The 13,085-nt window shown below is 46.5% G+C and overlaps 1 protein-coding gene across 2 annotated transcripts in view; it reads right to left on the bottom strand.

The window, feature by feature from the left end:
- Nucleotides 1-4,175: 4,175 nt before the first annotated feature.
- The window catches only part of LOC139374877 (E3 ubiquitin-protein ligase TRIM21-like), a 155,271-nt gene continuing 146,361 nt past the window's right edge, over nucleotides 4,176-13,085 (bottom strand). For both annotated transcript variants that reach the window (XM_071116061.1, XM_071116062.1), the window contains exon 3: nucleotides 4,176-4,255. The gene's annotated coding sequence lies outside the window, so the exon portion shown is untranslated. The remainder of the gene's footprint in view (nucleotides 4,256-13,085) is intronic.

The following is a 13,085-nucleotide window of genomic DNA, read 5'->3' on the forward strand; positions in this document are numbered from 1 at the left end:
CCCCAATGAAGCGGCTTGCATCAATGAAGCGGCTTGCATCCCAGTTAGCAATGAGCACTCGGGAGCCCGGCGTCCCTCCATAGTGGTCGATCGCGGTGCGCCAGCTGTTTTCCCCCCCGAACCGACTCACAGAGCACTTGCGATAGGCCGTTTGGGTCACGCTGCTCCTCCCGCTGACATACCGTTTTCCTTACACAACCCAGTCGCCCTTCTCCAGACCGGCAACACGACAGCTGCCAGTCGGAGCCAGTGGCATACCTACTCCCTGTCGCCACTTATTTTATACATATTTATATTATTTAAAATACATTGAATACCATGTCCATTTGAAAAAGGTTTGTTGGAAAGTGCAGTAAATAATTGTGTGTGTGTGCAAAATATATCCGATAACGAGGGGCAGTCCTGGTCACCTGGATCCACTGGTGACAAATCAAATTCAGTCAAATCAAATGTTATTGTCATGTACTTGCAGGCTTCTCACACAGTTCAGTGACATACTGTAGTAACAGCAGGGTTTTAGGTAGGTGTGCTGTTTATAAGGTGCTCGTTTAAAAAAAATGCTAATAATAATGTGATTATTATTGTTGCACATGTGCGTGTAGATTGTGATATATTGAAAACCAAAAATAACTAACTGTCCCTGCATATTGGTTATTGATTTGGACACTTTAAAACTGTGTTTTGACATTGGGCTATTTATCAATGTGACCTATGGAAGCAGCGACAGCATCATTTTCAACTTAAAGATGCACTATGCAGATATCGCTCTGCCATTTCCTGGTTGCTATAATTAGAATAGTTTGCTCCCATTGTACCATCCAAACCGCTGTGAACTTGTAATGAGTAAGCAGAGAGTCGGGAAGCAAGTTCAGGGAGTGAGTGATCTAATCAATAAACAAAACATAATACAAAACAAGAAACACAAACAACGCACAGACATGAAACAGAAACAATGATGCATAGGGAAGGAACCAAAGGGAGTGACATATAGGGCAGGTAATCAAAGGAGGTGATGGAGTCCAGGTGTTGTCATAATGCGCTGACGACCTAGAGGCTGGAGAGGGAGCACATGTGTGTCACGTTCTGACCCTAGTTATTGTGTTATTGTTTATTTTAGTTGGTCAGGACGTGAGTTGGGTGGGCATTCTATGTTTTGTGTGTCTAGGTTGTTTTTCTGTGTTCGGCCTAGTATGGTTCTCAATCAGAGGCAGGTGTCGTTAGTTGTCTCTGATTGAGAATCATACTTAGGTAGCCTGAGTTTCACTGTTGTTTGGTGGGTGATTGTTTCCGTGTCTGTGTTTTACACCACACGGTACTGTTTTCTGTTTTCGTTATTCACGTTACGTTTATTGTTTTGTATGGAGTGTTCAGTTTATGTGTTTTAATAAAAAACCATGGACACTTACCACGCCGCATATTGGTCCTCCAATCCTTCTCGCCTCTCCTCTTCAGACGAAGAGGAGGAAAACCATTACAGAATCACCCACCAAACAAGGACCAAGCGGCGTGGTAATGAGGAGCAACAGCAGCAGCAGCAAAAGCAGCAGCAGGAGAAGCAACCGAAGCAGCAGAGGAAGTGGCAGCAGCAGCAAAAGCAGCAGCAGGAGAAGCAACAGAAGCAGCAGAAGCAGCAGCAGCAACAGCAGGAGAGGCAGCAGCAGCAGCAGCAGTGGGAGAGGCAACACTATTTGGAGAAATGGACTTGGGAGGAGCCAGGGGAATATCGCCGCCCCAAAGCAGAGCTGGAGGCAGCGAAAGCAGAGAGGCGGCATTATGAGGAGCTAGCACGGCAGAGCGGCTGGATGCCCGAGAGGCAGGGAGAGTGGGGCAGAGTCAGGAGTCAGACCTGAGCCAACTCCCCCTGTTTACCGTAAGGAGCCATGGATGGAATCAGAGCAGTCGGCGAAGTTGAGGTGTGCGTCTGATAATGTTGAGGAGTTATTGGACAGATTGGAGGAGAGTGAATGGATGGGAGATGATGAGACATTCGAGGAGTTGTTGATGGAATTGGAGGAGAGTGAAGAGCGAGAGCTGTTGGTTTGGCGTAGTATGCACGGCATTCGCCCTGAGGAGCGTGTTAGCTGTCCGATGCCACCTGTGTCAGTTCCTCGTACTCAGCCTGAAACTTGTGTTAGAGTTCCGGAAGATTTGAAGCCGGCTATACACACCAGGTCTCCAGTACACCTTCACAACCCGGTGTGTCCTGTTCCTTGCACTCACCCTGAGGTGCGTGTCCCCAGCCCGGTACCACCAGTGCCGGCACCCCGCACCAGGCTGTCTCTCCGTCCCATCAATACAGGTGCTCCCGCCTGTCCGGTGCACCCAGAGTTTCCGCCCCTCAGTCCAGAGGCGCCAGAGCCCCTCTGTCCAGCGCTGCCAGAGCCTTCCTCCTCTCCCGCGCTGCCGGAGTCTCCCGTCTGTCCAGAGCTGCCGGAGTCTCCCGTCTGTCCAGAGCTGCCGGAGTCTCCCGTCTGTCCAGAGCTGCCGGAGTCTCCCGTCTGTCCAGAGCTGCCGGAGTCTCCCGTCTGTCCAGAGCTGCCGGAGTCTCCCGTCTGTCCAGAGCTGCCGGAGTCTCCCGTCTGTCCAGAGCTGCCGGAGTCTCCCGTCTGTCCAGAGCTGCCGGAGTCTCCCGTCTGTCCAGAGCTGCCAGAGTCTCCCGTCTGTCCAGAGCTGCCAGAGTCTCCCGTCTGTCCAGAGCTGCTAGAGTCTCCCGTCTGTCCAGAGCTGCTATAGTCTCCCGTCTGTCCAGAGCTGCTAGAGTCTCCCGTCTGTCCAGAGCTGCTAGAGTCTCCCGTCTGTCCAGAGCTGCTAAAGTCTCCCGTCTGTCCAGAGCTGCTAGAGTCTCCCGTCTGTCCAGAGCTGCTAGAGTCTCCCGTCTGTCCAGAGCTGCTAGAGTCTCCCGTCTGTCCAGAGCTGCTAGAGTCTCCCGTCTGTCTCCAGAGCTGCTAGAGTCTCCCGTCTGTCCAGAGCTGCCAGAGCTGCTAGTCTCCCGTCTGTCCAGAGCTGCTAGAGTCTCCAGTCTGTCAAGAGCTGCCAGAGCCGCCAGTCAGCGTGGAGCCGCCAGAGCCGCCAGTCAGCGTGGAGCCGCCAGAGCCGCCAGTCAGCCAGGATCCGCCAGAGCCGCCAGTCAGCCAGGATCCGCCAGGATCCGCCAGAGCCGCCAGGATCTGTCAGAGCCACCAGTCAGCCAGGATCTGCCAGAGCTGTCAGTCAGCCAAGAGCTGCCAGAGCCGTCAGTCAGCCAGAAGCTGCCAGAGCCGTCTGAGCTACCCCCAGCCTGAGCTACCCCTACTGAGCTACCCCTCAGTCCTGAGCTACCCCTCAGTCCTGAGCTACCCCTCAGTCCTGAGCTACCCCTTAAGTCCAGCGGTGTCCCTCAGTCCGGTGGGCCTGTTGTTTAGGGTTCCCAGGTCAGGGTCGGCGGCAAGGGTCGCCGTTCCTAGGAGACCACAGAGGCGGACTAAGACTATGGTGGAGTGGGGTCCACGTCCAGTGCCAGAGCCGCCACCGTGGACAGAAGCCCACCCAGACCCTCCCCTATAGGTTCAGGTTTTCGCACCTTGGGAGGGCGGTACTGTCACGTTCTGACCCTAGTTATTGTGTTTATTGTTTGTTTTAGTTGGTCTGGATGTGAGTTGGGTGGGCATTCTATGTTTTGTGTGTCTAGGTTTTTTTTCTGTGTTCGGCCTAGTATGGTTCTCAATCAGAGGCAGGTGTCGTTAGTTGTCTCTGATTGAGAATCATACTTAGGCGCCGCGACGCGCCGACAGAAACAAACATCTCTCTGGTAAGAAGAAGGGTGGGGGTGTATGCCTTATGATTAACGAGTCGTGGTGTGATCATAACAACATACAGGAACTCAAGTCCTTTTGTTCACCTGACCTAGAATTCCTTACAATCAAATGCCGACAGCATTATCTACCAAGAGAATTCTCTTTGATTATAATTACAGTCGTGTATGTATATGCCCCCCCCTAGCAGACACCTCGACGGCCCTGAAAGAACTTTGGACTCTATGTATTGGACTCTATGTAAACTGGAAACCACATATCCTGAGGCTGCATTTATTGTAGCTGTGTAACGGTTGTCTGATGAAGAAGGATCGGACCAAAGCGCAGCGTGGTAAGTGTTTTTTATTAGATCAACAAACACTAGAACAAAATAAAACAAGAGGGAAAACCGAAACAGTCCTGTCAGGTGCAGAAACACAAAACAGAAAATAACTACCCACAAAACACAGGTGGGAAAAGGCCACCTAAGTATGGTTCCCAATCAGAGACAACGATAGACAGCTGTCCCTGATTGAGAACCATACCCGGCCAAACACAAAGAAATAGAAAACATAGAAATAAAGAAACTAGAATGCCCACCCTAGTCACACCCTGGCCTAACCAAAATAGAGAATAAAAGCCTCTCTATGGCCAGGGCTAATCTGAAAACAAGGCTCCCTAAATTTATCAGCATATCGAATGCGCGACCCGGGCTGGCAAAATTCTGGATCATAGTTACTCTAACTTCCGCGATGCATACAAAGCACTCCCTTGCCCTCCTTTCGGCAAATCTAACCACAACTCCATTTTGTTGCTCCCAGCCTATAGACAGACACTAAAACAGGAAACGCCCATGCTCAGGTCTGTTCAACGCTGGTCCGACCAATCTGATTCCACGCTTCAAGATTGCTTCAATTATGTGGACTGGGATATGTACCGGATAGCGTTGAACAACAACATTGATGTATATGCTGATTCGGTGAGCGAGTTTATTAGCAAGTGCATCTGTGATGTTGTACCCACAGCGACTATTAAAACCTTCCCCAACCAGAAACCATGGATTGATGGCAGCATCCGCGCAAAACTGAAAGTACGAACCACTGCTTTTAATCAGGGCAAAGTGACTAGAAACATGACCGAATACAAACAGTGTAGCAATTCCCTCCGCACAGCAATCAAACAAGCTAAGCATCAGTGTAGAAACAAAGTAGATTCACAATTCAATGGCTCAGACATGAGAGGTATGTGGCAGGGTCTACAGTCAATCACGGGCTACAAAAAGAAAACCAGCCCCGTCGCGGACCCGATATCCTGCTCCCAGACAAACTAAACAACTTCTTTGCTCGCTTTGAGGGCAATACAGTGCCACCGACACGGACCGCTACCAAAACCTGCGGTCTCTCTTTCACCGCAGCCAACGTGAGTAAAACATTTAAACGTGTTAATCCTCGCAAGGCTGCCGGCCCAGATGGCATCCCTAGCCGCCTCCTCAGAGCATGCGCAGACCAGCTGGCTGGTGTGTTTACAGACATATTCAATCAATCCCTATCCCAGTCTGCTGTTCCCGCATGCTTCAAGAGGGCCACCATTGTTCCTGATCCCAAGAAAGCTTAGGTAACTGAGCTAAATGACTACCGCCCCGTAGCACTCACTTCCGTCATCATGAAGTGCTTTGAGAGTCTAGTCAAGGATCATATCACTTCCACCCTACCTGACATCCTAGACCAACTCCAATTTGCTTACCGCCCCAATAGGTCCACAGACGACACAATCGCAATCCCACTGCACACTGCCCTAACCCATCTGGACAAGAGGAATACCTATGTAAGAATGCTGTTCATCGACTACAGCTCAGCATTTAACACCATAGTACCCTCAAAACCCGTCATTAAGCTCGAGACCCTGGGTTTCGATCCCGCCCTGTGAAACTGGGTCTTGGACTTTCTAACGGGACGCTCCCAGGTGGTGAGGGTAGGAAACAACATCTCCACCCCGCTGATCCTCAACTCTGGGGCCCCACAAGGGTGCATTCTCTGCCCTCTCCTGTACTCCCTGTTCACCCATGACTGCATGGCCATGCACGCCTCCAACTCAATAACCAAGTTCACAGACGACACTACAGTGGTAGGCTTGATTACCAACAATGACGAGACATCCTACAGGGAGGAGGTAAGGGCCCTCAGAGTGTGGTGTCAGAAAAATAATCTCATACTCAACGTCAACAAAACAAAGGAGATGATCGTGAACTTCAGGAATCAGCAGAGGGAGAACCCCCCTATCCACATTGACGGGACAGTAGTGGAGAAGGTGGAAAGTTTTAAGTTCCTTGGCGTACACAGCATGGACAAACTGAAATGGTCTACCCACACAGAGAGTGTGGTGAAGAAGGCGCAACAGAGCCTCTTCAACCTCAGGAGGCTGAAGAAATTTGTCTTGTCACCAAAACACTCAAACTTTTACAGATGCACAATCGAGAGCATCCTGTCGGGCTGTATCACCGCCTGGTACGGCAACTGCTCCGCCCACAACCGTAAGGCTCTCCAGAGGGTAGTGAGGTCTGCACAATGCATCAACGGGGGGCAAATTACCTGCCGTCCATGATACCTACACCACCCTATGTCACAGGAAGGCCAAAAAGATCATCAAGGACAACAACCACCCGAGCCACTGTTCACCCCGCTGTCATTCAGAAGGTGAGGTCAGTACAGGTGCATCAAAGCTGGGACTGAGAGACTGAAAAACAGCTTATATCTCAAGGCCATCAGACTGTTAAACAGTCATCACTAACATTGAGTGGCTGCTGCCAACATACAGCCTCAAATCTCTAGCTACTTTAATAATTGGATGTAATAAATGTATCACTAGTCACTTTAAACAATGCCACTTCTTATAATGTTTACATACCCTACATTACTCATCTCATATGTATATACTGTACTCTGTACCATCTACTGCATCTCGCCTATGCCGCATTGCCATTGCTCATCCACATATTAATATGTACATATTCTTATTTATCCCTTTACATGTGTGTGTATAAGGTAGTTGTTGTGAAATTGTTAGATTACTTGTTAGATAGTACTGCACTGTCGTAACTAGAAGCACAAGCATTTCACCACACTCAAATTAACATCAGCTAACCATGTGTATGTGACCAATAAAACTGGATTTGATTTGGTGTGATGCGACCTGACCCGACGGAGAGTACTGGGACGCCGCCGACAAACAAGAGTGAGCAATCGGCGGAGCGGCTGACGTAGCAAATTGGTGGTGGAACGCTGCCGGAGCCGACGGAGAGCGCTCAGAAGCCGCCAGCAAGCGAGAGACCAATCAGAGTGGAGCGGTGGACCTATTTTTTAAAATTTTTTTAAAACTTTATTTAACCAGGTAGGCCAGTTGAGAACAAGTACTCATTTACAACTGCGACCTGGCCAAGATAAAGCAAAGCAGTGCGACAAAAACAGCAACACAGAGTTACACGTGGAATAAACAAACGTACACAATCGAAAACTCTATATACAGTGTGTGCAAATGTAGTAAGATTACAATTTAGCATTAACACTGGAGTGAAAGATGTGCAGATGTTGATGAGCAAGTATAGATACTGGGGTGCAAAAGAGCAAAAAAAATAACAATATGGGGATGAGGTAGTTGGGTGGGATATTTACAGATGGGCTGTGTGCAGGTGCAGTAATCGGTAAGCTGCTCTGACAGCTGAAGCTTATAGTTAGAGAGGGAGATATAAGTCTCCAGCTTCAGTGACTTTTGCAATTAGTTCCAGTCATTGGCAGCAGAGAACTGGAAGGAAAGGCGGTCAAAGTAGGTGTTGGCTTTGGGGATGACCAGTGAAATATACCTGCTGGAGCGTGTGCTACGAGTGGGTGTTGCTATGGTGACCAGTGAGCTGAGATAAGGCGGGGCTTTACCTAGCAAAGACTTGTAGATGACCTGGAGCCATTGTGATTGGCGACGGATATGTAACGAGGGCCAGCCAACAAGAGCATACAGGTCTCAGTTGTGGGTAGTAAATGGGGCTTTAGTGACAAAAAGGATGGAAATGTTATAGACTACATCCGATTTGCTGAGTAGAGTGTTGGAGGCTATTTTGTAAATTACATCGCCGAAGTCCAGGATCAGTAGGATAGTCAGTTTTACGAGGGTATGTTTAGCAGCATGAGTGAAGGAGGCTTTGTTGCAAAATAGGAAGCCGATTCGAGATTTAATTTTGGATTGGAGATGCATCAGTCTAACCAGACCCCTAGGTATTTGTAGTTGTCCACATATTCTAAGTCAGAACCATCCAGAGTAGTGATGCTAGTCGGGCGGGCGGGTGCGGGTAGCGATCGGTTGAAGAGCATGCTCTTAGTTTTACTAGCATTTAAGAGCGGTTGGAGGTCACAGAAGGAGTGTTGTATGGCATTGATATATATATTATATTATATATATATTGGTTCCTGACTTCCCTGAAAAGTTGCATATCGCGGGGGCTATTCGATGCTAATGCAATACACCACAGGATAATTTTGTGCTGGTCATGGGCAGTCAAATCAGGAGTGAACCAGGGGCTATATCTGTTCTTAGTTCTACATATTTTGAATGGGGCATGCTTTTTAAGATGGTGAGGAAAGCACTTTTAAAGAACAACCAGGCATCCTCTACTGGTGGGATGAGGTCAATATCCTTCCAGGATACCCGGGCCAGGTTGATTACAAAGGCCTGCTCGCTAAAGTATTTTAGGGAGCGTTTGGCAGTGAGGAGTGGTGGTCGTTTGACCGCAGACCCATTACGGACGCAGGCAATGAGGCGGTGATCACTGAGATCCTGGTTTTAGACAGCAGAGGTGTATTTGATGATATCTATGAGGGTGCCCAAGTTGAAGGATTTAGGGTTGTACCTGGTAGGTTCCTTGATAATTTGTGTTAGATTGAGGGCATCTAGCTTAGATTGTAGGATGGCCTGAGTGTTAAGCATATCCCAGTTTAGGTCACCTAACAGTACAAACTCTGAAGATAAGTGGGGGGCAATCAATTCACATATGGTGTCCAGGGCACAGCTGGGCGCTCAGGGGGGTCTATAACAAGCGGCAAAAGTGAAAGACATTTCTGGAAAGGTGGATTTTTAAAAGTAGAAGCTTGAACTGTTTGGGCACAGACCTGGATAGTAAGACAGAACTCTGCAGGCGGTCTCTGTCTTGACGGAAAATGTAGTTGGGGATGGAAATGTCCGAATTTTTGGTGGACTTCCTAAGCCAGGATTCAGACACGGCTACGACATCAGGGTTGGTGGAGTGTGCTAAAGCAGTGAATAAAACAAACTTACGGAGGAGGCGTCTGATGTTAACATGCGTGAAACCAAGGCTTTTACGGTTACAGACGTCCGACTGCTTCGCCATCTTGGTACAGCTGACTACAATATGACTACAATATGGATGCAAGGACAAATGTCGTGGAAATTTCCTGCATTACCAAATAATGAGAGAGCAAACCACACACAAGTCAGAGTTATATTATAAAGTCCATCTTTAATTATATATGAGCTTCACCATAGCCCTGTGACTCTCAGATCAATTCAGTGTCTATAAATGAATTATCTGAGAGTGCTTACAAAACAATTATTAGTATCATGTATAGCCAAGACACACCCCTCTCAACTCACATGACGAATTACAGATCTTAGGAACATTACAAAGGAAGACTTTACTTGAGAGAGGAGTATCCCATAGCCAGATAGCATTAGCTATAAATTATTGTTCAGTTTGGTCTCTTTAGAAGAGATTCTAATATCGTTCTTGGTACCACTTAGGATCAAAACATTACCTCATCCAATGGCATATATCAATTGTCAATTATAGATATTCCCATCTGAAATACACCCCCCCCCCCCCCCCCCCAAATGGGGAAAGTAGGGAGTGACTAGCACACAGACATTGTGGAGCCAAGCGATAATTGGTTCCCCCTCAATCATCCCTTCACATGGTTTAAAAGATACGTTCACATACAGTGGGGAGAACAAGTATTTGATACACTGCCGATTTTGCAGGTTTTCCTACTTACAAAGCATGTAGAGGGCTGTAGTTTTTTATCATAGGTACACTTTAACTGTGAGAGACGGAATCTAAAACAAAAATCCAGAAAATCACGTTGTATGATTTTTAAGAAATTAATTTGCATTTTATTGCATGTGTGCAAAGAGAAAAACATTTTGACTCACCCTCTTTCATGCTGGCACAATGGTCAATGACATCGTCATACAGTATTCCGCTGGACTTAAGTTTGCGCAGCACACACGTTTCCATTGACATTTTTTTTTGCCAAATGCGTGAGTCTCTCTTATCCACAACTATTTCATAGGTAGGTTTTAATCCTTTTCAGACAGGAACATTACCTTTCCGCTGATGTACTTGTAACAGGGACGGTCAGCATCAGTTTCAGGTGCTTGCGTACCATGGGGAAAGTGGTGGTCATATTGGCACGGGGTTTTCATGAGCGCCTGAACCCCACCTCGCTGCCCACTCATGCAGCTTGCCCCCGTCGTAAGTCTGGCAGATGAGTTTGTCTGCTGGGTTGTAATTTGCCGATAGCTTCCATTACAACAGTAGCGATCACCTCTGCGTTTGTCTCTGCGCTCACATCGGAAAAACCCCAGGAATCTCTTGCATATAACATCCGTGTCATTAACATAGAGTGCTCTGATTGTCAATTGACATTTGCAGGACATGTCTGTGGTGTCATCCACGTGGACTCCTGTGAAGGGTGCTGAACTGATCTCACTGTCAGTTTCACTTAATTTTCACTACCGATGCTCCGAATGATGTCATTCTGTATGTTGTTTGACATACCTGTAAATATGTTGCTTGTCCGAAGGTGCAGTATTGAACTGGGCAAATGACAAGTTCCACAAATGACACGTGTTAAGGCTCGTTGCTGGACTCATCACGCCCCTGAAGGCTTGCTCCTGCTGTCCCAGGTACATTGCTGCGATGATCAGTTTCTTCAGAATGTCTCTTTTTTTATCTTCACCTGTTCGTTGTGCCTCTGGATACTGATCACTGCGGCCTGGTTGAGAGCCTCGTTGATCCGGACTCAACCGGAGAGCTTTAGTTTCAGGCTCGCCATAATGTTTTTTTATTTTTTTATTGTTCATGACAGTCAAGGGACCTGCCCAGGTTTGCAGGATCAGAAAAACCGGTGGTGGCTCAAAGATTGTTAAGCAAACATGTGCTCGTCAAATAGAAGACATGGCCAAAACAGATTCTTTAGCCTAGCACTCCATTCTCACTGTTGAAAGGTTGATTCCCCCCATGCTCCTCTCCCCTGCACAATATCCAATTTTGGAGTTGGCCTCCCATTCTCCTTCATTTTCAGCTGCTGCTCAAACTAACTAGAAACTTGAGATCCTCATCTCCATCCATAGCTAGCTACTGCAGGACACAGACCAGAAGCTAACTATAACGACACAGAGTGAGATCCAGATGATGACACAGGAGGCAGATGGTTCGAGTCTCTGATATTTATTGAACAAGAAGGGGCAGGCAAGATGCAGGTTGGGGACAGGCAAATGTTCATAAACCAGGTCAGATTCCAAACGGACCAGGGCGGCAGGCAGGCTCGAGGTCAGGGCAGGCTGAATGGTCAGGTAGGCGGGCTTAGTGTCAGGGCAGGCAAGAGGTTAAAACCTGGAGGACTAGGAAAACCAGGAACTTGGAAAACACACTGGTAAGCTTGACAAGATGAACTGGCAACAGACAAACAGAGAACACAGGAATGAATACCCTGGGAATAATGGGGAATACGGGTGACACCTGGAGGTGGGTGGAGACAATCACAAAGACAGGTGAAACAGATCAGGGTGTGACACTAACAATTACGTTTTTCTTTGTGTGATTTGATTGGAGTGAAAAAAAAAGTGATCTGCGTTCAGGGGATCTACGTGTTTGAGAGTGTGAGTTGGAAGCAGACGCTACAGGTGGCATGTCTTGTGGGGTGTGCATGGATGTCTGAGTGTGCGCTAATACATGTTAATCCCTCTCACGAAGATCAGTCGTGATGCAGTCAATCTCTCCTCTACTTGGGGAGGCGCGGTTAGAGCGTTGGGTCAGTAATTGAAAGATTGCTGGTATCAAATCCCAGAGCTGACAAGGTAAAAAAAAATGTACCATCTACCAATAGGTGCCCTTCTTTGCGAGGCATTGGAAAACCTCCCTGGTCTTTGTGGTTGAATCTGTGCTGGGAATGTACTGCTTGACTGAAGGACCTTACAGGTATATGTGTTGGGAACAGAGATGAGGTAATCATTCGAAAATCATGTTTAACACTATAATTGCACACAGAGTGAGTCCATGCAATGTATTATGTGACACGGTAAGCAACATTTTACTCCGGATCTTATTTAGGCTTGCCATGACAAAGGGCTTGAATACTTATTGACAAGTCATTTCAGCTTTTTTAATTATTATTATTTATTTTTTAAATCAACTTTTACACTATTTGGTATTGTAGGTAAGTCATTGATTAAAAAACATATCAATGTAATCTATTGTAAATTCAGGCTGTAACACAACAAAATGTGTAAAAAGTCAAGGGGTGTGAATTCTTTCTGAAGGCGCTGTATAGGGACTACAGTATAAGGAGTAGGGTGCCATTTGGGACAAGCCCTGGTATTGGGGAGAAGAGAGACACGATCAGATCAGAATCACAATTCTTCAAGAGAAGATGATTATCAAGTTGACAATTGAAACCCCTCTTTCACTTCAACTTCTCAAAGACATGACAGACATATATATACATATAATATATATAGTTATACAGTAGTCATGGACTTTCCAATATTCCAATTTAAGGCTGAATTGACATTTTTGCATCTAACTTTCAATTCTGATATTTGTTTGTATTCTGTGCCGTTAATATGAATTTTTTTATTTTTTTATGTCAAAATCCAGATAATTTTTTACATTTTCACGAGTTTATCATACTAGTGTAATCAAAATTTCGTGAATATTAACCACTTTAAAATGGACATGCATCCATAATTTCAAAGCTCACTACATGGAATTAAACATAATTTATTAACCAATTTCATAGATATTGTAACAAACTGGACTATATGTACTAATTTTCTTTCACGAGATGGCGATTGGGTCTAAAAAACGTGTTTAGCGTTTGGTAGTCTAAATTCAGTGTACTTGTTTTTATCTGCCATTTGTCAGACTTCCCACATGCCAAGTCATTTTTCTCTGCACTTGCCCGTAGGGATTTATTGATATGTGGTACATTTTATTTCTATTTAACATTTTCATTAGAAAACATTTTCATAGAG

Source organism: Oncorhynchus clarkii, chromosome 19 (genome assembly GCF_045791955.1).
Source record: "Oncorhynchus clarkii lewisi isolate Uvic-CL-2024 chromosome 19, UVic_Ocla_1.0, whole genome shotgun sequence".
NCBI lineage: Eukaryota > Metazoa > Chordata > Actinopteri > Salmoniformes > Salmonidae > Oncorhynchus > Oncorhynchus clarkii.